Raw genomic sequence first — 21878 nt, forward strand, 5'->3', positions numbered from 1 at the left:
AGAATTTAGAATATATTAGCACTGCCAAAAGGCTGAACTACGGGCAGGCTCGGTGGGCACTTTTTATCGGACGTTTTGATTTTACTCTCTTGTACCGCCCGGGTTCCAAAAATATTAAACCCGATTCCTTGTCACGTATTTTTGACCATTCCGAATGCCTGTCCACTCCCGAGCGTATTTTTCCTGAGACATTAGTGGTCTCCACACTCACATGGGAGATCGAATCGAAGGTCAAGACAGCCTTAGAAGGGGTAACGCCTCCGCCCGGGTGCCCACCGACCCGTTTATTTGTGCCAGAGGGATTACGGTCCAACATTATCCAGTGGGGGCATTGTTCTAATGTGTCTTGTCATCCAGGAGTTAACCATACTAAATTTTTGGTCAAGCAACGATTCTGGTGGCCACTTATGGCTAGCGACATTCACAGTTTTGTTTTGGCTTGCTCGGTTTGTGCCACTGGTAAGACTTCCAGTCGACCCCCTGATGGCTTACTTCAACCGCTGCCGGTCCCTTCGAGACCCTGGTCCCACATCGCAGTAGATTTTATTATCGCCCTCCTGCCCTCCCAGGGCAACACGGTAGTTTTGACCGTGGTGGACCCGTTCTCGAACGCTGCCCACTTTATTCTCTTGCCCAAATTACCCTCAACCAAGGAGACTGCGTTGACCGTCATAGACCACGTCTTTCGTTTACATGGCCTCCAGAAAGATGTGGTTTCCGACAGGGGACCCCAATTTGAGTCCAAATTTTGGCGAGAATTCTGTAGATTACTGGGAGCGACAGTAAGTCTGTCCTCAGGGTTTCATCCCCAGAGCAATGGTCAAACCGAGAGAGCCAACCAAGATTTGGAAAGGACGTTGCGATGTTTGGTTTCCAAGAATCCTTCCTCCTGGAGCCAACAATTGTCTATGGTGGAGTACGTCCACAATACCTTACCAATATCAGCTATGGGCCTATCTCCATTTGAGTGTAGTGTAGGTTAGCAGCCACCTATTTTTCCCAGTCTGGAATCCGAAGTTGCGGTCCCCTCCATACACACCTTCGTCCAGAGGTGTCACTGCACTTGGACTAGAGCCCGCGAGACTTTACTCCAAGTGGGGGCGTGCACCAAGGCTAAAGCCGATCGCCACCGGTCTAGGCCTCCTGTATACGTCGTGGGTCAAAAGGTGTGGCTTTCTACTAAGAATATTCCTCTCCACTCCTTATCTAATAAATTGGCTCCCAAATTTATTGGCCCGTTTACTGTCACCAAGATCATTAGCCCGGTGGAAGTCCGCCTCAAACTTCCTCCTGCGTACAGGAGAATTCATCCCGCCTTTCATGTGTCTAAAATAAAGCCCGTATTTCATTCTCCTATTAATCCGCCCTGCGTCACTCTCCAACATCTACTCATCATTACCTTCCAACAATAAACATTATTACTTGCATTTGCCTCCTGTCCTCCATTGAACCGTGATAGTAACAATATTTTTTTATGAAATGTAGTGAAGTTAAAAGTACGATCTTATGCTTTGGAATGTAGTGAAGTAAAAGTAAAAGTTACTCAAAATAAAACTACTCCAGTAAAGTACAGATACTTGAAAAAAAGGACTTAAGTACAGTAACGAAGTACAGATACTCCGTTATTGTCCACCACTGGTGATACATGGCAATACACTTCTTCACTGATATATTTAATGCCCTCATCATTTTTTCTTACAACGTCTAAACCCAATTAAACCCATATCATTGGCATTACTGGTGTCATGATCTACTTCTCTTTGTTTCCACAGTTGCTGGTTCATCTTTGTTTTTGCACAGACATACATACATAAAGGTGAGCAAAAATCTAATTACAGTGGAAATCATGTATCCTATAGATGTCAGATTGCATGTTTGGACTTAATGCTTGTGTGATTTCAGTCTCTCTGCAGGTCACAGTAGAGGGTTTCATCTGTGGTTCTGTTGTCCTGCCGTGTTCTTCAGCTCAACATGATCTGAAACTTCAAGACACTAATGTCCACTGGAGAGACAAAAATGACAAAATTGTGTACAGTATAATTAAGGGCAAACATTCAGTAGTAGGACAAGAGACACAGTACAAGAACAGAGCTGAAACTTTTCCGAATGAGAATCTGAGAAGAAACTTCTCCATCAAACTTACTTCTCTCTCTCACGCTGATGCAGGAAAATACATCTGTTTCATCACAAACCCATCTGATTCTCAACAGAGGACTGTAGAGCTGATCATCAGCGGTCTGTAAAACTGGTTGATTGATGCATGAAGATTTACATTTTTAAAAGCTTTATAAAATCTGAATACAATATGGGTTTTATCTACTGATATTTCAGTCTGAATTCTGCTGTATATAAAGAAAGCTGAAAGATCTGTTGTGATTATCACAGTGCAGTAATATTTTAGTTTTCTATACTCTTTTCTTGTAGAGTCAACAGCAGAAAAAGGAAATGGATCAAGAGACAAAGAAAACCAAAGAGAAGATTCAGGAGCAGACAGTTTGGGGAAATCAGTGCTCCGGGTTTGCATTGTAGTTATTGTATTAGGGTTAATAGCCTGTTAAATAATATTTCACTTGAGAGTGTTTGTGGTCTGTCACACTTTGAAAATCTTATAAAATGTAAAACAGTTTTAATATATTATAATAATTACTAATTTGTGGTTAAAGCTTTTAAGAGTATGATTTATAACACAATGAACATGTTGCTTCCACTTTGACAATGGATAATAATTATCATAGTTATAATGCAGTATAATGCCCTATTAGGACAGTACTAGTTTTCTAAACTATTTTAGAAACCAGTTTTATACATCTGGGCGTTTCAGAGATCACACGCTCTGTATGCGTGCATTGCGCAGGCTATAGTCATTCGGATTGATAACCATTAGCATAATCAGTTTTACTACAAATACCATGATGAAGCTAGTAGTAAAACCATGTTAATGTGTGGTAAAATTTTTTTTATTTACATTACATTATTTTCAGTTGGAGTATTAAGCTCACATGAATTAATTAACATCAGCTCCACGGGAAACACTCAAACATCTAACCACTCACAAGCTGTAGAAAGATACTGTAATGATGAGACAGAGAGATTCGGATCCATGTGCAGAACTTTTAATGAGAATGGTCAGACAGGCAATGATCAGTAACGGCGTCAGGTATGTGGGGATAATCAGAATCGATAACAGGAACAAGCAGATGTCGGGGCAGGCAGCAGAGAATCAGAGTCGGTATAAACAATCCAAAGGTCAGGTACAGAAGGGAAACACAAGGAAAACGCTCGGAAATGTCAGACTGGCTAAACAAGACTTCGCAGTGAGTGAGAGTGAGTGTGCTGCTTATATGTGTGTGTAAATGAGGTGCAGGTGTGGCAAGGAGATTGATTGAGGAATGATGTGCAGGTGTGGCAGGGTGATTGTGATGCAGAGACTAATGGGAAATGTAGTAGGGTGTGGTGCAACAGATAAGAGGTGCTAGAGTCCCCGTGACATCTGGTGGAGAGTGTGGAATTGTCCTGATTGGAGTGCCCTCTACAAAAGTTCATGGGCACTCCATGTAATGATCATGACATACATAGCCCCCCCACAAAGGAGCGGCTTCCAGACGCTCAAAACGATCTAGGAGGGGGAGGGACGGAGGGCCAGGTCCATGAGGAAGTGGAGTGGTCGAGGACTGGGGCAGAGCAGGCACAACTGGGCCTAACATGGAGATCAGGAGTCTCTCCTGGACCTGACATGGGAAACAAGGGCCCTTCCTTGGCCTGACAGAGGAAACAGGGACCCGCCATGGGCCTAAATCTGTAACAGGGGTCCACCAAGGCAGAGCAGGTGGCGTGGGAGCCCACCAGAGCGGAGCAGGTTGAGCTGGAGCCCACCAGGGTGGAGCAGAGGACCACCACAGCCGAGATGATGGGGCAGAAGCCCACCAGGGCGGAGCAGACGACCACCACAGTAGAGTTGATGGCACAGGAAAGCAAGTCTGGTCAGGTGGGACTGAAACAGTGAACATAAACAGGTTAATAGCGGCCTCCGTGGCCGTGATGAGATGGTAGCTGGCCTCCGTGGCCATGACAGGACAGAGAGTTGGTGTATGGTCCCCGTAGCCCTGACCAGAATGAATGACAGCTCATTGACGGCCTCCCTGGCCGTGACAGGATAGGACGAGAGCTCTGAGTTGTGATGAGGCTCTGGTAGATCTGTGGTGATTTGACTGGGTTCATGAAGATCAACTGTGACTTGACTTGGTTCATGAATATCAACTATGACTTGACTGTGCTCATGAAGATCGTTGGTGACTTGACTGTGCTCCTGAAGAACAACTGTGACTTGACTTGGTTCACAGAGGTTAATGGTGGCTTGCCTTTGCTCATGAAGATCATTGGTGACTTGACTTGGTTCCTGAGGATCAATGGTGACTTGACTTAGTTCACGGAGGTTAATGGTGACTTGACTTAGTTCACGGAGGTTAATGGTGACTTGACTTTGCCCATGAAGATCATTGGTGACCTGACTTTGCCCATGAAGATCATTGGTGACTTGACTTGGTTCCTGAGGATCAACTGTGACTTGTCTTGGCTCATGAAGTTTAACTGTTGTTTTACTTGACTCTTGGGTGTTAGAGGTGACTTGACCCATCTCTGGATGGTCAACGGTGACCTGACTCGACTCTGGAGGGTCCACTGGGAACTGACTCGACTCTGGAAAGTCAATGGGCACCTGACTTGCCTTTGGACTGCCTGTAGAGACGTGAGACGCCTCAGCTTCGGGTACTGCCTCTGGAACGGCCTCGGTAATGATCTCTGGGCTTTGAGGAATGCTAGACACCTGTCTCCTCCTCCTCCGCCCTCTATGGTGGCGAGTCGGTGGCACCTGGTCTGGAGGCTCAGTCGTTGAGTCGGCCATCTTGTGCTGTGGCACTGGGCTGGCGGCCATCTTGTGCTGTGGCTCTGGGCTGGCGGCCATCTTGTGCTGTGGCTCTGGGCTGGCGGCCATCTTGTGCTGTGGCTCTGGGCTGGCGGCCATCTTACAGATAGGAGCTGGATACATTGGAGAAGTAACCTCCTCAACTGTAAAAGGAGAGCCACAAAACTCCAACACAAAGTCAATAAACTGTCCCAGGGTCCAGCTAGGGTCTCCCTCCGGTAAACTCAAGCTTACCCTAGTATCAAGACCACTCCAGAAACAGTCCTTTACCAGTTCCTCATCCCCAGGCAAAAGGTGACTATACTGAATGAATTCCTCCACAAAGAGCTCAACTGGTCTACCATACTGAAAGATGGAGCATAGCACCTTTATAGGGTTGCATGAACTGTTAGCTGACTCCATACCTGGTCTGGGGTTCAAGAAAGCTGCTGGATCCTGGTTTGGCGAAGTCTTCTGTAATGATGAGACAGAGAGATTCGGATCCATGTGCAGAACTTTTAATGAGAATGGTCAGACAGGCAATGATCAGTAACGGCATCAGGTATGTGGGGATAATCAGAATCGATAACAGGAACAAGCAGATGTCGGGGCAGGCAGCAGAGAATCAGAGTCGGTATAAACAATCCAAAGGTCAGGTACAGAAGGGAAACACAAGGAAACCGCTCGGAAATGTCAGACTGGCTAAACAAGACTTCACAGTGAGTGAGAGTGAGTGTGCTGCTTATATGTGTGTGTAAATGAGGTGCAGGTGTGGCAAGGAGATTGATTGAGGAATGATGTGCAGGTGTGGCAGGGTGATTGTGATGCAGAGACTAATGGGAAATGTAGTAGGGTGTGGTGCAACAGATAAGAGGTGCTAGAGTCCAATTGACATCTGGTGGAGAGTGTGGAATTGTCCTGATTGGAGTGCCCTCTACAAAAGTTCATGGGCACTCCATGTAATGATCATGACAGATACAGTGCAGATATTAAACAATGTCAAGATATGATACAGTCCATTATACTGTAAATGAAGAAGATTTAATATGGTATTCATTATAAATAATCATACTCTTAAACTTCTAACCACAAATATGTATAGAATTATGATGTATTTTTTTATTTATTATGCATTATGCATTAATTATAATGCCTTAAGAGTACCCTTATAATGTATTATAAATACAGGCTTAATAGAACTTGATTTTAAAGAAATATAGGACATGTAAAAGTTATTTAAACAGTCCATTAACTGTTGAATATTCACAGAAATGTCAGCATCAAGTGTGAAGTTGATTTATTGTCTAATGGCCTTATATTAAACATATCTAGATACACAAACAAAAGCATCATGTCACAAGACAGAGTTTATTCTGCAGTGTTGCTGTTTCCATCTGAGCTATGAGAACTAAGTAACATAAATGTGTAAAGGTTTTACAAAACCTCAACTCTAGACAAAGGTGACAGACGCTGTTTGTGAGCAAAACGACCAAACCAGTGGGACATTTTTCTGGTTTTGGTTTAGCACAGTTTATTTGTAATTCTTTTTTTTTCTTTTTTTTAGAACAACTGTTATTTTTATAAAGCAATCAACATAGTTAATATAATATTATACAAATATGATTAAAGATCTGATATTATATAATTTTATGTAGATATCAAACTAAATTAAAATATTGATAATTTCTGAACCTAAACACCTAAAAAAACAGTTTAATAGTTTAATCGGTGTCCTTGTTTTATATATTTACAATTTCTGCTATTGCTTGTACTTTGTATATTTGCTCTATTGTTCACTAGTCTTAACAATAATATTAAATATTTCAACTTCATATTTGCTAGACTGGGCTTTTTTTTTTTTTTTTTTTTTTTTTTTTTGTGATCTAGAACTGAAACATTTAATTGTTATATAAAATTGTGGTGGCTGTTTATTAGAATACAAGACAAAGTGGACCAAAAGCAATGAAAACAATATTACTTTTTTTATTCTTTATTTATTAAATTTGATTGATTGATTGATTGATTGATTTTTGTGAAAGGGCTAGACACATACATTTTTTTGCTAAATGCAAAATTATATAAAACACAAATATGTTTTCATTTCTGAAATAGTTAACAAAGTAACAAAGTAAGAAGTACATTGTTAAATTGCTATGTAACACCGTATAAGGTCTGACTTTGATTTGTTTTCAGTTGATTTAATGTTACACGCAAAAACATTTTAATGGCTAAATGTGAATGAACTGGATCAAAAACTTTACATCAGACTTGATAAAGGAGTTTCAATGAATCTGACAGAGATGCTTAATGCATGACTAACTCCTAAACTGTCTTGTTGTTGTTTACTGACCAGTAATGGGGGAAATATTACATTTAATTTAAATATTCAATATTCAGACGACTAGTTCTTCACCTCGGCACACTGAAAGAGCAATGAGGAAAACAATTAGCATTTCAGCTGCACTTAACCTAAAACTAATTTGCTTTAGTTTGTTGTAATTATAAACCTTCAGTTTAAATAATTCTATAAAAATAATAGTAATACATTTTAGTAACAATTTTAAGATTTTAAATGGTTTCAAATATTTACCTTATTGTACTGTTAAAAGTTTTGCATCCTGAAGCCGATATGTAACTTTTGTCTGCAGATCAGCATTATAAACAGACTTTTCCAACCATTCTGCTTTTTTAGCAGCGAAAACTAAGAATGAAACCGACAATTCAGATTCAATATTTTTAAACTGTAACAATAAATATATGGAGACACAAACATGATAAACTAAAGTCAAAGGACTATGAAAAACATATTCACCTCCTAGCTGCAGAAGAGCATCATATGGATATTTTCACAGACACCACAAGTGTTTATTTAATTTGCTTACTTAATTTAAGAAAAATAACTCACCGATCAGCACAATGATCAGAAACCCATTCATCAGACCAGATATGATGATAATAATTTGCCATTGTGTTTGATTGTACCTCGCAGATGGTTGAACTGATTCTGTAAAGAAAACATGCACAGTCTGTTACTGTCAGTGTTTTACTGGAGCACAATGACAATGATACAGTTTTATAGAACTAAATCAAATATTTATAATAGATTCATCTCTATGTGAAGCAAACAATGAGAGGGCTTACATTTTTTTCTTATAAAACTGTAGTAAAAAACAAATGTCAATAATCACACTGAATATCAGACTGTCACTCACCGTTGAAGTATATTCTGGTGCTGTTGCTGAGTTTTGGAGGTGTTTCTGTGTTCATACAGTAATAAACTCCTAATTCATCAGCAGTCACATTATTAATAACCAGACCATGTTTAAACTGCACTGAATATTTCTTTCTGAATGATTTATTATGGTAAAAAGGTGATTTTGTTGGTGTTGAGAAAGATCGTAGAATGACTGTTGGAGGATCTGCTGTTTTCAGTAAAATCCAATAAACCTCATTTTCATCAAGATCACAGTTTATGATCACATTTGATCCCAGATCAGTTAATAGATTTGATACTGCATACTGACAACAGATTAATACCACTGTGTGAAAAAAAAAAAATTATTACAAAAGTTTTGAGTTTTCCAAAGTTTGTAAATCTATGTCAAAAATATTCATAAAACATAACTTACAGAGCTGAAGCGGTTTAATCTTCATGTTGTTGTCTGGATCACTTCAATATAAAATCTGGTTCCCTCCACACTGCATGTGTGAAGGCGACAAGAAAGAAACGAAGAAGAGGAAGTCAATTTACTTTTTTTTTTTTTTTTTACACGCAGTGTTCCAAAACCTCAATAATGAAGGGCCTTTTAACTTTATTAAATGTTTTATTACATATTTTATTTATTAGAGAAGATTTCTGGTTAAAAATGAACAAAAATAAGTTATTGCGTACATAAAAATTTAAAATACGTCTTCATTGCCTTTTCATTGCCCAATTCACAGTATCTTATATTAATAGGTCAGATTTCACAGGAAGCATCAGTTTGGCATCATTCGTGACATTTACTCTGAGAAAATGATCTCTGATAATAAAGGGCAGACTATGCAAGCTCCAGGTATGGGCCAAATGTGCTCTTTTACACTTTTTTTATCCTTGAATTGCTCTCTTTTTCTCTCTCATAATTTGCAGTTACTTACCCCTCACAAACTAACCCCATCCCATTAAAAGTGTGTATAAATAATATGCCAAATAAAAACTAAAACTTGTGGAATTGATACACAAAAATTAACTTTGGCATACATAACGTCTGGGGTAATGCATGTAATTTTCCACTGTTTTGCTGATAATACTCAACTATATATCTCAATGAGACCAGATGAAACTTCTAAATTATCTAAGCTAACAGAGTGTGTTAAAAATGTAAAAGATTGGATGAACAATATTTTTTTTTTCCAATTAAATCCGGATTAAAAAAAAAGAAAAAAAAGAAAAGGATATATAAAAATGTTTTGAAAACCATGTTTCCCATGTTACAAAAACTGCATTCTTCCATCTTAGAAACATTGCCAAGCTACGAAACATGTTATCTGTTTCTGATGCAGAAAAGCTAGTTCATGCATTCATGACCTCTAGACTGGACTATTGTAATGCACTTCTAGGTGGTTGTCCTGCTTCGTCAATAAACAAGCTACAGGAAGTCCAAAATACAGCACTTAGAGTCCTTACCAAGAAAATATGATCATATTACCCCAATTTTACAGTCTCTGCACTGCCTACCTATTAAGTTCCGTATCAGTTACAAATTATCATTACTTACCTATAAGGCCCTAAATGGTTTAGCTCCTGTGTACCTAACTAGCCTTCTACAACGTTACAACCCATCACGCACCCTAAGGTCACAAAACACTGGACTTTTGGTAGTTCCTAGGATAGGAACCCAAACTCTGGAATGGCCTTCCTGATAATGTTCGGGGTTCAGACACACTCTCTTTGTTTAAATCTAGATTAAAAACACTTTCCAACGGCAAGGATCTGAATAATGCATCTCATAATTTTGGACTGCAGTTATATCTGATCAAATGTGCATTCTTATTCTTGGATCAGCAGCTATGCTAATGATGTCTCTATTTGTTGTTTTGCCATGGGATTTATATCCCGTGGTAACTAGGATTTAAACAAGCTCCAGTCTGGATCCAGATCACCTGAGAAGAGATGATGCTGACCCTCAGAGGACCTCAGATGATGCCAACCTTGAAACAACAAATATTGCTACAAGTTTGACTGCATCATATAATAATTGCTGTTAATAGTGTTCATCGTCTGGTTGATTAGGTCTTTAATTGATTTTTCCATACATTTTTGCCATATCTACATACACTGACAGTTACCACTGATAAGCTACTACTAAATATTGTAGAAACTTAATTTTCTGTAAAGTTGCTTTGTAACAATTTGCATCATAAAAAGTGCTATACAAATAGATTTGAACTGAATTGAATGTAACCACGGTTCCCTGAGAAGGAATGAGACGCTGCGCCCCCTAAGAGGCACATTGGTGAATGCAGCCTGCATGAATGGTGTCTGAAGCATGTATGAAACAACAAACTGGAAGGGTGCCTGGAAGTATAAAAGTGCACCTGCTGAATAAGTCATCCACCTAGCTGTCTGAAGGAGACATAAACAGACAGGCTGAAGGCATAGCAAGGGGACGCATCATCTTTTTCCCTCTCAGGGAACCATGGTTTCATGCGTAACCCGAGACGCTCTGCTTCTAGGGAACTTCATGCTGTACCCCCAAGGGGGCACATTGTGGAATGAAATTCAACCATGCCGTGTGGAGGTGCATGCCTGTCCACCTGTTGGGGGCACCAAGGAAGCAACAGATGTGCACCAAACCTTTACTCAGAAAGGTGCGCCACAGGCCACTCACACATCTTGGCAGAAATGGGGAACCCGATTATACCAAGGGGAACATCCCACCCAAGTTAAGAGCACAACTATCCTCAGATAGCTATGCTATTTGAGCCATATAAGCCTGTATACTCAAGACCTCTGAAGATACTAACTAGAAAGCCTCACAAAAGATAGCTCAAAGAAAGCTACTTAAATTCTCAGATAGCTAAGTACCAAGGAATGGGCTACCATAAGGGGGCCGACTGAGACTACCCAGACCACAGAGAGTGGGCTATCTACTACAACCCTAGCAGGGGAGATAGCACTGTCTAGGCAAGGGCTCAAAGAGACAACTACTTAAGACCCTTAGCAGGGGAGCAATCACGGCCACGGCCAGAATACTAGAGGGCTGGACACTATCCTAGAATAGCAGTTCCCTCAGATAAGGCAGAAGACAGGACAAAGACTTCAGCGCTTACTTGAGAGAGCTTGTGTCAAGGTGAACCCAAGCCAGGCTAGAACATAGCTGCCCTCAGAACGACATACTCCACATCAAAGTATGCTTGAGCTGGAGCAGAACCACCTGCAGACAGCTACACTCTGAGCAGGGACTGCTCACTTAAAACCCTGAAGAGGGGGGAGCAGTGTACTCAGCCCAAACTCACTAAGTGGGTTTCAGAAGGTCCATCAGATGTGCCTCGGCAGCAGCAGAAATCGAACCGTTAGATGCAAACACTTGTAACTCATCACTCGGGCCTTCAGCCTGTCTGTTTATGTCTCCTTCAGACAAATAAGTGGATGACTTATTCAGCAGGTGCCTTTTTATACTTCTGGGCATCCCACCTATGATGTCATGGGCTAGGTGGACAAATAGATTGGCATTGTTTCACACGTGCTGCAGACACCGGTCATGCAGGCTGCATTCCCCAATGTGTCCCCTAGGGGGTGCAGTGTGGTGTTCTTTAAAAGGGAAACTGCGTGTCAATATGCAAGCCAACAAATTTCATATCATATGCATGTGAAAACTGCGTATTATATGCACGCCAAACATGTGCGTATCATATTCACGCTAAAGTAAATTTTTGTGTATCAATACCACAAGACTTTGTTTTTATTTGGCATACTATTTATACGCATTTTCATGAGACCGGGCTCAACTATCGGATAGTCTAAATTCAGTAAACTGAATTGAACTGAAATTGAATTGAACGCCTTTATTGTCATTGGATTTTTCTGTATATAAACATATAACCACATTCAATAAATAAGACTATATACTGTACATATATACTGTACAAATAGACCGTTTATATACAGTATTGTTCAAAATAATAGCAGTACAATGTGACTAACCAGAATAATCAAGGTTTTTCGTATATTTTTTATTGCTACGTGGCAAACAAGTTACCAGTAGGTTCAGTAGATTCTCAGAAAACAAATGAGACCCAGCATTCATGATATGCACGCTCTTAAGGCTGTGCAATTGGGCAATTAGTTGAAAGGGGTGTGTTCAAAAAAATAGCAGTGTCTACCTTTGACTGTACAAACTCAAAACTATTTTGTACAAACATTTTTTTTTTTCTGGGATTTAGCAATCCTGTGAATCACTAAACTAATATTTAGTTGTATGACCACAGTTTTTTAAAACTGCTTGACATCTGTGTGGCATGGAGTCAACCAACTTGTGGCACCTCTCAGCTGTTATTCCACTCCATGATTCTTTAACAACATTCCACAATTCATTCACATTTCTTGGTTTTGCTTCAGAAACAGCATTTTTGATATCACCCCACAAGTTCTCAATTGGATTAAGGTCTGGAGATTGGGCTGGCCACTCCATAACATTAATTTTGTTGGTTTGGAACCAAGACTTTGCCCATTTACTAGTGTGTTTTGGGTCATTGTCTTGTTGAAACAACCATTTCAAGGGCATGTCCTCTTCAGCATAGGGCAACATGACCTCTTCAAGTATTTTAACATATGCAAACTGATCCATGATCCCTGGTATGCGATAAATAGGCCCAACACCATAGTAGGAGAAACATGCCCATATCATGATGCTTGCACCTCCATGCTTCACTGTCTTCACTGTGTACTGTGGCTTGAATTCAGAGTTTGGGGGTCGTCTCACAAACTGCCTGTGGCCCTTGGACCCAAAAAGAACAATTTTACTCTCATCAGTCCACAAAATGTTCCTCCATTTCTCTTTAGGCCAGTTGATGTGTTCTTTGGCAAATTGTAACCTCTTCTGCACATGCCTTTTTTTTAACAGAGGGACTTTGCGGGGGATTCTTGAAAATAGATTAGCTTCACACAGACGTCTTCTAACTGTCACAGTACTTACAGGTAACTCCAGACTGTGTTTGATCATCCTGGAGGTGATCATTGGCTGAGCCTTTGCCATTCTGGTTATTCTTCTATCCATTTTGATGGTTGTCTTCCGTTTTCTTCCACGTCTCTCTGGTTTTGCTCTCCATTTTAAGGCATTGGAGATCATTTTAGCTGAACAGCCTATCATTTTTTGCACCTCTTTATAGGTTTTCCCCTCTCTAATCAACTTTTTAATCAAAGTACGCTGTTCTTCTGAACAATGTCTTGAACGACCCATTTTCCTCAGCTTTCAAATGCATGTTCAACAAGTGTTGGCTTCATCCTTAAATAGGGGCCACCTGATTCACACCTGTTTCTTCACAAAATTGATGACCTCAGTGATTGAATGCCACACTGCTATTTTTTTGAACACATCCCTTTCAACTAATTCAACTATTTGCCCAATTGCACAGCCTTAAGAGCGTGCATATCATGAATGCTGGGTCTCATTTGTTTTCTGAGAATCTACTGAACCTACTGGTAACTTGTTTGCCACGTAGCAATAAAAAAATATACGAAAAACCTTGATTATTCTGGTTAGTCACATTGTACTGCTATTATTTTGAACAATACTGTAGAACTGTATACATGTTTTAATAACTGACTAGGATTTGTATTGTTTTTAGAAAATAGTGTTTTATGTTTGTTCATTGTGTGGTGATGTGTATTTCTTTTTGTAAATGTCTACTTTGCTGCCTATCTCGACCAGGACTCCCTGGTAGAAGATATATTGATCTTGATGGGACCTTCCTGGTTAAAGAAGTAAAGAAATGAATAAAACCAGTAAAATTATAAAAATATATTCATAATATTGCACATATAATCTGTGACCACTAACAGTATTGCACATTGACCACTACACTGACATTAAACAGTTAAGTAGAAATTGAAACTATGATGTTTTTGGCCCTTGAGAGATAGTGGAGCGAGCAGCCATTGAAACCCAATCATGTGAAACACAGAGATCATTAGTAAATGTAAATGCTGCCATCCAGTGGTGGGACCAGAAAGGTCTCTCTGCTAAATCATGGCTTGGGTCTCATTTTAACAATAGGCTTGTAAGTGGAGAACTACCACTTCCAGTCTCCTGAGGGCAGCAGAGGCCCCTTAGACATCTATTACACATTCTCATTTTTTATTAACTGAAAATATCATCTATGGCATAAATGCTCAGCAGCTTGAACACATATTAGCAACACTTTCAAGGGTAAGTTTCAGAATAGCAATAGATGAACTAATTCTTAAAGCAGTTTGTTTATTTTAATATTCCTTCTGTTTACATATAGGCCTAATACATAAGATAAGATTGATAAAATTTGTTTATAGAAATGTTCATGGTTGAGATATGCTGCTGCACTCAACTACAGTAGTTGCTGGACAAAACCCACAAAATTATAAATCGCTCTTTTATGACCATTTTGGTCTTGTTAAAGAACTTTGCACTTTACAACTCAGTAATCGCTGTTAAAGTAGATTCATTCATGAAGCACCTAAAGTCATATTCTTGTGACACCTTTAGACCTTACACAAAATTCACATGCCTGTATTTAATCTGTTGAAAAAAAAACCCATGAAAGTCTCTTCAAGAAGCCTAATCTTAACTGCAGATCCTATTTGACTAAAAAAATTTATTTCCAGAGGAAACCATTGGTTTGAAAAAAAAAAACAAAAACTCTTATTTGTTTAGGAATACAAACTGAATATGGAGCTAAATATTAATTTAATATGTACATATTTGCCTATTTTATTTGCATATGCCTTACAAGAAGTCACTAATGTGTTTATGTAGGAACCATCTTGTCACCCTGTATGTCAGATATACACAGATTTTGTCTTGTTGATATATTCAGCTCCAATATCCTGGGGCCAAGTGTTTACATCTCTTTCCATTACTTTTATCTCTGTTGCTGTCAGACTGATTCCACTCCTGTCATTTAGGAGCACCTGTTCAGTCTGTCACGAACCAAATGATCAGAAACTGAAGTCAAGACATGACAGGGTATTGAGACACAATGGAATATACAAGACAACTTTCAGAATTCTTGTTTTCATCTGAGGATCAGGATCCAGAATACAGCCTAAAGGAAGCTTCACTCTCATATTCATGTAAGTTACTGATTAGATTTACTCTATTTATTAAATGGTATTTGTGATCAAATCACATTAAATGTAAGGATTCATATTGAAATGACAAGCTATTATTCTTCTTTTTTTAACCAATTTAATAATTTTTCTATGAAAACTGGCAAATGTTGTAATCTAACCAATGAAGATAAGAAAACAAAAATTAAGAATTTTTGCAATGTCTTTTATTGTTGATATAAGGTCCACACATGACAGAGACAGTTTGATATGACTTATTTTGTAGTTCGCTTGTTCATTTCAGGGTTTTTTTGCCTGATGTATTCTGGTCGTCAGTTTGTTTGATTAAACTAGAGTTAAGATTTTTAGCATCTTTAATTACTATTTATTCATCATTCGTAACAATAACTATTATTTTGATTTGAGTTATTAGCAATTAGCATTAGCATTTTGTCTGCATGTGCAGTTAGTTTTATTTTATATGTCTAGTCTTACAGTGAGTTCAAGGTATTAATGTTTTATCAGTAGGGTAAGATTGGTGAATATGCTCAAGTGGCTTAGTTATTTTAAAGAAGTCCGTTACCACTTAGGCCAATCACAGTGTCTAATGGAAATGGGTGTGGGACACTGAGATCTCAGACATTGGGTCTATACTTCATTAACATACAAACACATCTGTTACATTAAGAGTAGTAAACGGTTAAAAGGTTTGCATTTAGGATGTATGGGGTTCACTCCAGTTTCATTGAACCGAAGGTGCTGCATGTACTTTGTCCCTGCTAGGTGTTAATAAATGTCTTCACTGTTATATTCAGTGCCCTTATCATGTTTTTCACAACATATACTCTATTTTTGTTACATGAGGATCAAACTTATGTCCTTGACATTTCTAGTGATGATCTACTTGTTAAGTTACAGGAACTCATAGGAACTTTTTTTTTTTCCTTTTTCTGCAGATGCTACTTCATCTGTGTGTTTGCAATGCTTATAGATTAAGGTGAGCATGAGACAGCAGTGGGGCAGTATAACTTGAAACAACAACTGCTTTCCAGGCTCAGGCGGTTGGGTGTAACAGCTATGGAGCACTTTAGCTTGTTACATAATGCCTCTCCAGAATCAGACGGTCAGAGCATAACAGTGATGAGGCAGCTTAGCTTGATACATCAACAACTCTCAAGGCTCTGTGGGAACAAGAAAACACTGCACATATTATATGTTAATTTAGTGTAACAGTGGGCTCACCAGGCGGTTGGAGCGTAACAGCAATGGGACAGTGTAACTTGATACAACAACGGCTCTCCAGACTCAGATGGTTAGAGCGTAACAGTGAAGAAGGAGGTCTGCGGGATGTACTGTAGCAGCAGCTCTCTAGATTCTGTTGTTACAAGGCAACAATGTACAAGGTTTTTTTATTAACACTCTCAGCCAATGTGTCTCACGCTCCTGTGGAGTGAGAGAAATTACCCAAGTTAAATATATTTGTGAATGAAACTGCACTCAAAGTATTCATACAAGGTGGATACTCCAACCAAACATGCACAGCATATGACCACTACAAACAAGCGCCATGCAATAACACACAGTGCAAACAAAGTATGGAGCAATACCTCGCACAGTGGGAAGGCATGAAATAACCAGCTCGCATAAGAGATGCCAGTCCGTCGTCACACGGAGCTGGTAACTTATTTACCAGTCGAGGGAGTCAGCGAGCAAGGTGAAGAGGACCAGCCATGTGTAGAGTCAGGTTTACAACACTATTAGTTTCCTAGCATAGCTACACAGTCTCCTCAATATATACAGAAATCACTTATCTGTTGAGGGTGGATATATTCAGTCTCCTCATGTCCACAGAGTCAGTCACTACCAATCCAATTCTTAAGCTCCACTATAAGCCATATGTCCTTAGCCTTCATCGCTCAACTCAAAGTAGTCCAAACACATAGGTTCGCAACTTGCCTGCTCTCCAATGTCCTCACTCCAGTTGATCCTCAATCCTCCATATCACCACAACCCCCCCCCCCCCCCCATACTGTTGTTTCCTGGGGTATTCAAAGTACTCCAACCAGTCTAGTCACCGATCACAAGCACACGTTGATTAACCCGTACACCTGTTCCCATTTTCTCGTTACAAATTACGCGTAACTGGTTTGTTTTAAAACCCGGATTTCGGTCATCTTGTTGCTGACTGTGTTCACCTCAAAATCAATTCACCAAGGCCATCTTCGCTATGCTTCCACCCCCTTAAGCTTAGTCACCCGTTTGTTTTGTGTCTGTTCATGTTTGATTTGTTACTTTGGTTTTGACCCCTGCCTGGACTGATTACGATTTGGATTACCCCAATAAAAGCATACCTGCATTTGGATATCTCTCTCCCTGTGTTTTCTGGATCGCGATCGTGACAATTATGTCACGAAAGTATGGACACGTAAGGGTTTAGGGTGTGATTTGGGAAAGAGCCTCTAAACTGAGGAAACAGATTTGACTAGGACAGAAGACCAGTCCTGTCCTAAATGGAACACTTCATGTGTAATAGCGGTCTTATGGACTTACAATAGCCGCCTTGTTCACTTGTCCGTTAAATTCACAATAAAGTAGTGTGTCCCATTTGTCATTTTAGGGTACCCATTTTGCAGCCACTATGCACCCTTGATCCGCACTTCTGCTGAGCCCCCACTAGGGATGAGCTCTGCAGCAGACTTTTACAAAACGGATTACGTCATGAAGGTGAAAACTCAGAGGAAGACCGGAAGGGTTTAGGGCGCCATTCAAGACATGGCCACCATGAGCCGGTTATATGCACATGTGTGAACTGAGTACTCGGATGAAGGTGTGGAATGAAAGTTTTTATGTTTTTGCACCGTTTATGTAAAAAGATAACTAGATTAATAGTCGTTTATTCACTTGATATTCTTTAGAGAGGAAAAATATCCATGTCCATTATTGGGGGATTAAATTGTGTATACCTTACGGTATTACTGTATGTAAATAAACTGGTGAATCAGCTATTTGAACCAGTTTGCTGGAAAATAATCAGACTTCCCTGTTTGACCATGGCTAGATTGGAGGCAATGATATTGTAAAGAATGTAGAATTTCTTGCACACACCAATTTTTTTCACTTCATAAAGCCTCAGAATATTGTCAGGAGCCACAGGTATTAATTTTGTTCCCTGATATGCTTTTTTGATTCTCAATAGCTGATAGCTGCTGACTAGCATTTTATTAATCACCAAGGATAATTGTTTCAACAATTTTTTTTTTTTTACTGTGGAGGAAGAAAACATCTTGGATGGCCTGAGGGTGTAACTTTACAGCATTTTTTTTTTTTTTTTTTTTTTGTGAACTTACACATTTGGCAATTTGTAAATCTAGTAAACAATGAAAGCATATGAACTGCAATGCTGTAATTGGTCATCTATAATTTCATATGACCTTTCTCTCATGCTGTGGAATGAATGGGCCACAATGTTAGTGCTTTACAGTATATTGGCATAGAGAGGGTACAAAAACATCAAGAGGGGGAATTTTTGAGAGGATACTTTTACTATGGGAATGTTTTTGGATTTAAACTTTAAGTACATTGTCACCTTTTGGATTTAGTTTATTATTTGATATCAAGCCTTTTTTATAAGATATATATATAGATATAGATATATTTCTTCACCTGTTTTAAGTACTGTACAAATACATCTTAAACTGTTGTAGCCTTACTGTGATGAAGCTGTTCAACATGGTTATATGCTTACTAAATGATTTGCATCAGAGACGTTTCTGCACAGGTATAGTGTGACGGCTGGTGAAAGTCCGGAAACAAATGCGAGTTAACAGGATTTAATGAGATGAAGACAAATAATACAACGACACACAAAGACAATGAGAAGATAACACTCCAGGGAGACGGTGGTAGGTGAGAAATCCAGCCGGAAGTGGAGTGTAGGTGGGGAGTCCGGGTCTTGGTGGCGTGAGGCAGCAGGAGAGAACCGGTCCACTACAGTCAAAACGACTGTCTTGCCATTAGAGGGCGGGAGGGCGGTAACAAAATCTAGAGCGATATGTGACCAGGGTCTCGAAGGGACAAACAGCGGTTGAAGGAGCCCGGAGGAGGTCGGTTAGATGACTTACCACTGGCACACACTGAGCAAGCCAAAACAAAATCGCGGACGTCGCGAGCCATACGTGGCCACCAGAATCGTTGTCTAACCAACCCATTAGTTCTACTTATCCCTGGATGACAAGCCATGTTGGAACAATGACCCCACCGGACAACTTCGGACCTTAACTCCTCCGGCACAAATAAGCGGTTCGGTGGGCAACCGGACGGAGGCGTTACCCCTTCTAAGGCCGTCTTGACCTTCGACTCGACCTCCCATACGAGTGCTGAGACAACTAATCTCTTTAAGCAAAATACACTCAGGAATAACGGGACGGGCGGAGGGATCAAAAAGACGTGACAAAGAATCGGGTTTAACGTTCTTGGAACTTGGGCGGTACGATAGGGTAAAATCAAAACGACCGAAAAAAAGTGCCCACCGAGCCTGCCTGGAATTGAGTCTTTTAGCAGTTCTAATGTATTCTAAATTCTTATGATCGGTCCAAACAATAAAGGGAACCCCTGAACCCTCTAACCAGTGGCACCACTCCTCCAACGCTAATTTGACCGCCAACAACTCTCTATTGCCAATGTCATAATTACGTTCGACAGGAGATAATCGATGAGAGAAAATCGCTCAAGGGTGGACCTTATCGTCTGAAGCAGCACGTTGGGACAACACTGCTCCTACCTCCACCTCTGATGCGTCGACCTCCACCACGAACTGCCATGTGGGATCAGGGGCGACAAGGATGGGAGCCGAAACAAAGCGGCTCTTTAGGTTGGAAAACGCAGTTTCAGCTGCGTCAGACCACCTGAACGGAGTACTGGGGGAGGTCAAGGCTGTCAGAGGTGAGGCTAGTTGGCTGTAATTACGAATAAAACGCAGATAGAAATTGGCGAACCCCAGAAACCGCTGTAGGGCCTTACGGGAATCTGGAGATGGCCAATCTATCACAGCCTTTACCTTCTCAGGGTCCATTCGTATTCCCTCAGACGACACGATAAACCCTAGGAAGGGGACCGACTGTGCATGGAATACGCACTTCTCCGCCTTTACAAAAAGCCCATTCTCTAGTAACCTCTGGAGCACTCGTCTGACATGTTGGACATGTTCCTGGAGAGATGAAGAAAAAAATCAGTATGTCATCCAGGTAAACATATATAAACTGATCTATCATATCTCTCAACACGTCATTCACGAGTGCTTGGAAAACCCCGGGCGAGTTGGAAAGCCCGAACGGCATAACCAAATATTCAAAATGCCCTCTAGGGGTATTAAAGGCAGTTTTCCTTTCATCCCCCTTCCTGATGCGGACCAAATGATAAGCGTTACGTAAATCCAATTTTGTGAATACCGATGCTTCCTGCAACCTCTCGAAAGCTGAAGACATGAGTGGTAATGGATAAGTATTCTTAATAGTAATGTTGTTCAGCTCCCGGTAATCAATACAAGGTCGCAAAGGACCATCCTTCTTACCCACAAAAAAAGAACCCCGCCCCCGCTGGAGATGAGGAAGGACGGATGAACCCAGAGTCTAGGGAATCAGAAATGTATTTCTCCATGGCCTCCCTCTCAGGAATAGAAAGAGAGTATAACTTGCCTTTAGGCGGAGATTTACCTGACACTAAGTCTATGGCACAGTCATAGGGACGATGCGGAGGAAGAGAAGCAGCCCGGGACTTACTGAACACTTCCTTCAGGTCCAGATACTCTACGGGCACGTTTGGCAACGCCATGGTCTCCTTCTGAAAGACAGACACAGGAACAACAGGACAGGCAGAAACCAAATTGAGCTGGCCTCCACCCGCAACGCCAGGTCAATGAGTTCGTTGAGGGTAGGAGGCAGCTCGAGGAGGTAGATCTACTGCTGAACACAGTCGGATAACCCATGCAGGAATCTATCCCACTGCGCCGCCTCGTTCCACTGGCACGCGGCCGCCAGGGTCCGGAACTCGATGGAGTATTCAGTGACAGATGAGTGTCCTTGTTGGAGTTCCGAGAGGCGATGGGCGGCCTCCCTGCCGGTCGTGGCCCGGTCGAAAACTCTCTTCATCTCTTCAGATAGGAGGTGGAACGAGGCACAGCACGGATGTTGATTCTCCCACACCGCCGTTCCCCATAAGGCAGCCTTGCCTGATAATAGTGTGAGCGTGAACGCTACCTTGGATTCTTCTGCGGCGAAAGTGTGGGGCTGCAGGGCAAAATGCATAGAGCACTTGTTAAGAAATGTTCTGCAATAAGTTGGCTCACCAGCGTAATTCTCCGGTGCCGGAAGTCGCGGCTCAGGCCGGAAGTGGTCCTGGGGAATCCCCGGGGGAACGGTCGGCGCAGGCGAGGCGATGGGCGCAGTGGGAGACGTGAGCTAATGGATCTGCTGGGTGAGCCCAGACACCTGTGCCACCAGCGCTTGGACAGCGCGTCCGGTGTTCGAGATGCTCTCCTGCTGCTGATCCATTCTCTTGACGCTATGGTGCATGAAATCGGTGAGGGTGTTGGTGCTCGCTGCTTCCATGTCTGGGTGAGATCGTTCTGTGACGGCTGGTGAAAGACAGTCCGGAAACAAATGCGAGTTAACAGGATTTAATGAGATGAAGACAAAT

The 21878-nt window shown here is 40.9% G+C and overlaps 2 long non-coding RNA genes across 3 annotated transcripts; one reads left to right on the forward strand and one right to left on the reverse strand.

The window, feature by feature from the left end:
- The first annotated feature begins 1555 nt into the window (after nucleotides 1-1555).
- On the forward strand, nucleotides 1556-3143 carry LOC113039985 (uncharacterized). Its single transcript, XR_003275120.1, has 3 exons — nucleotides 1556-1816; nucleotides 1903-2235; nucleotides 2425-3143. It is a non-coding gene; the product is annotated as an uncharacterized LOC113039985 (long non-coding RNA).
- A 3805-nt stretch (nucleotides 3144-6948) lies between these two features.
- LOC113039983 (uncharacterized) lies at nucleotides 6949-17179 on the reverse strand. Of its 2 annotated transcripts, XR_003275118.1 has the most exons (5): nucleotides 16428-17179; nucleotides 8530-8599; nucleotides 7806-8439; nucleotides 7491-7601; nucleotides 6949-7322 (listed from the first exon to the last, which is right to left on the reverse strand). It is a non-coding gene; the product is annotated as an uncharacterized LOC113039983 (long non-coding RNA). The 2 variants fall into 2 exon arrangements; XR_003275117.1 differs by lacking the exon at nucleotides 16428-17179 and having other exon boundaries at nucleotides 8530-9034.
- Between the last annotated feature and the right edge of the window lie 4699 nt (nucleotides 17180-21878).

Source organism: Carassius auratus, chromosome 22 (genome assembly GCF_003368295.1).
Source record: "Carassius auratus strain Wakin chromosome 22, ASM336829v1, whole genome shotgun sequence".
Taxonomy (NCBI): domain Eukaryota; kingdom Metazoa; phylum Chordata; class Actinopteri; order Cypriniformes; family Cyprinidae; genus Carassius; species Carassius auratus.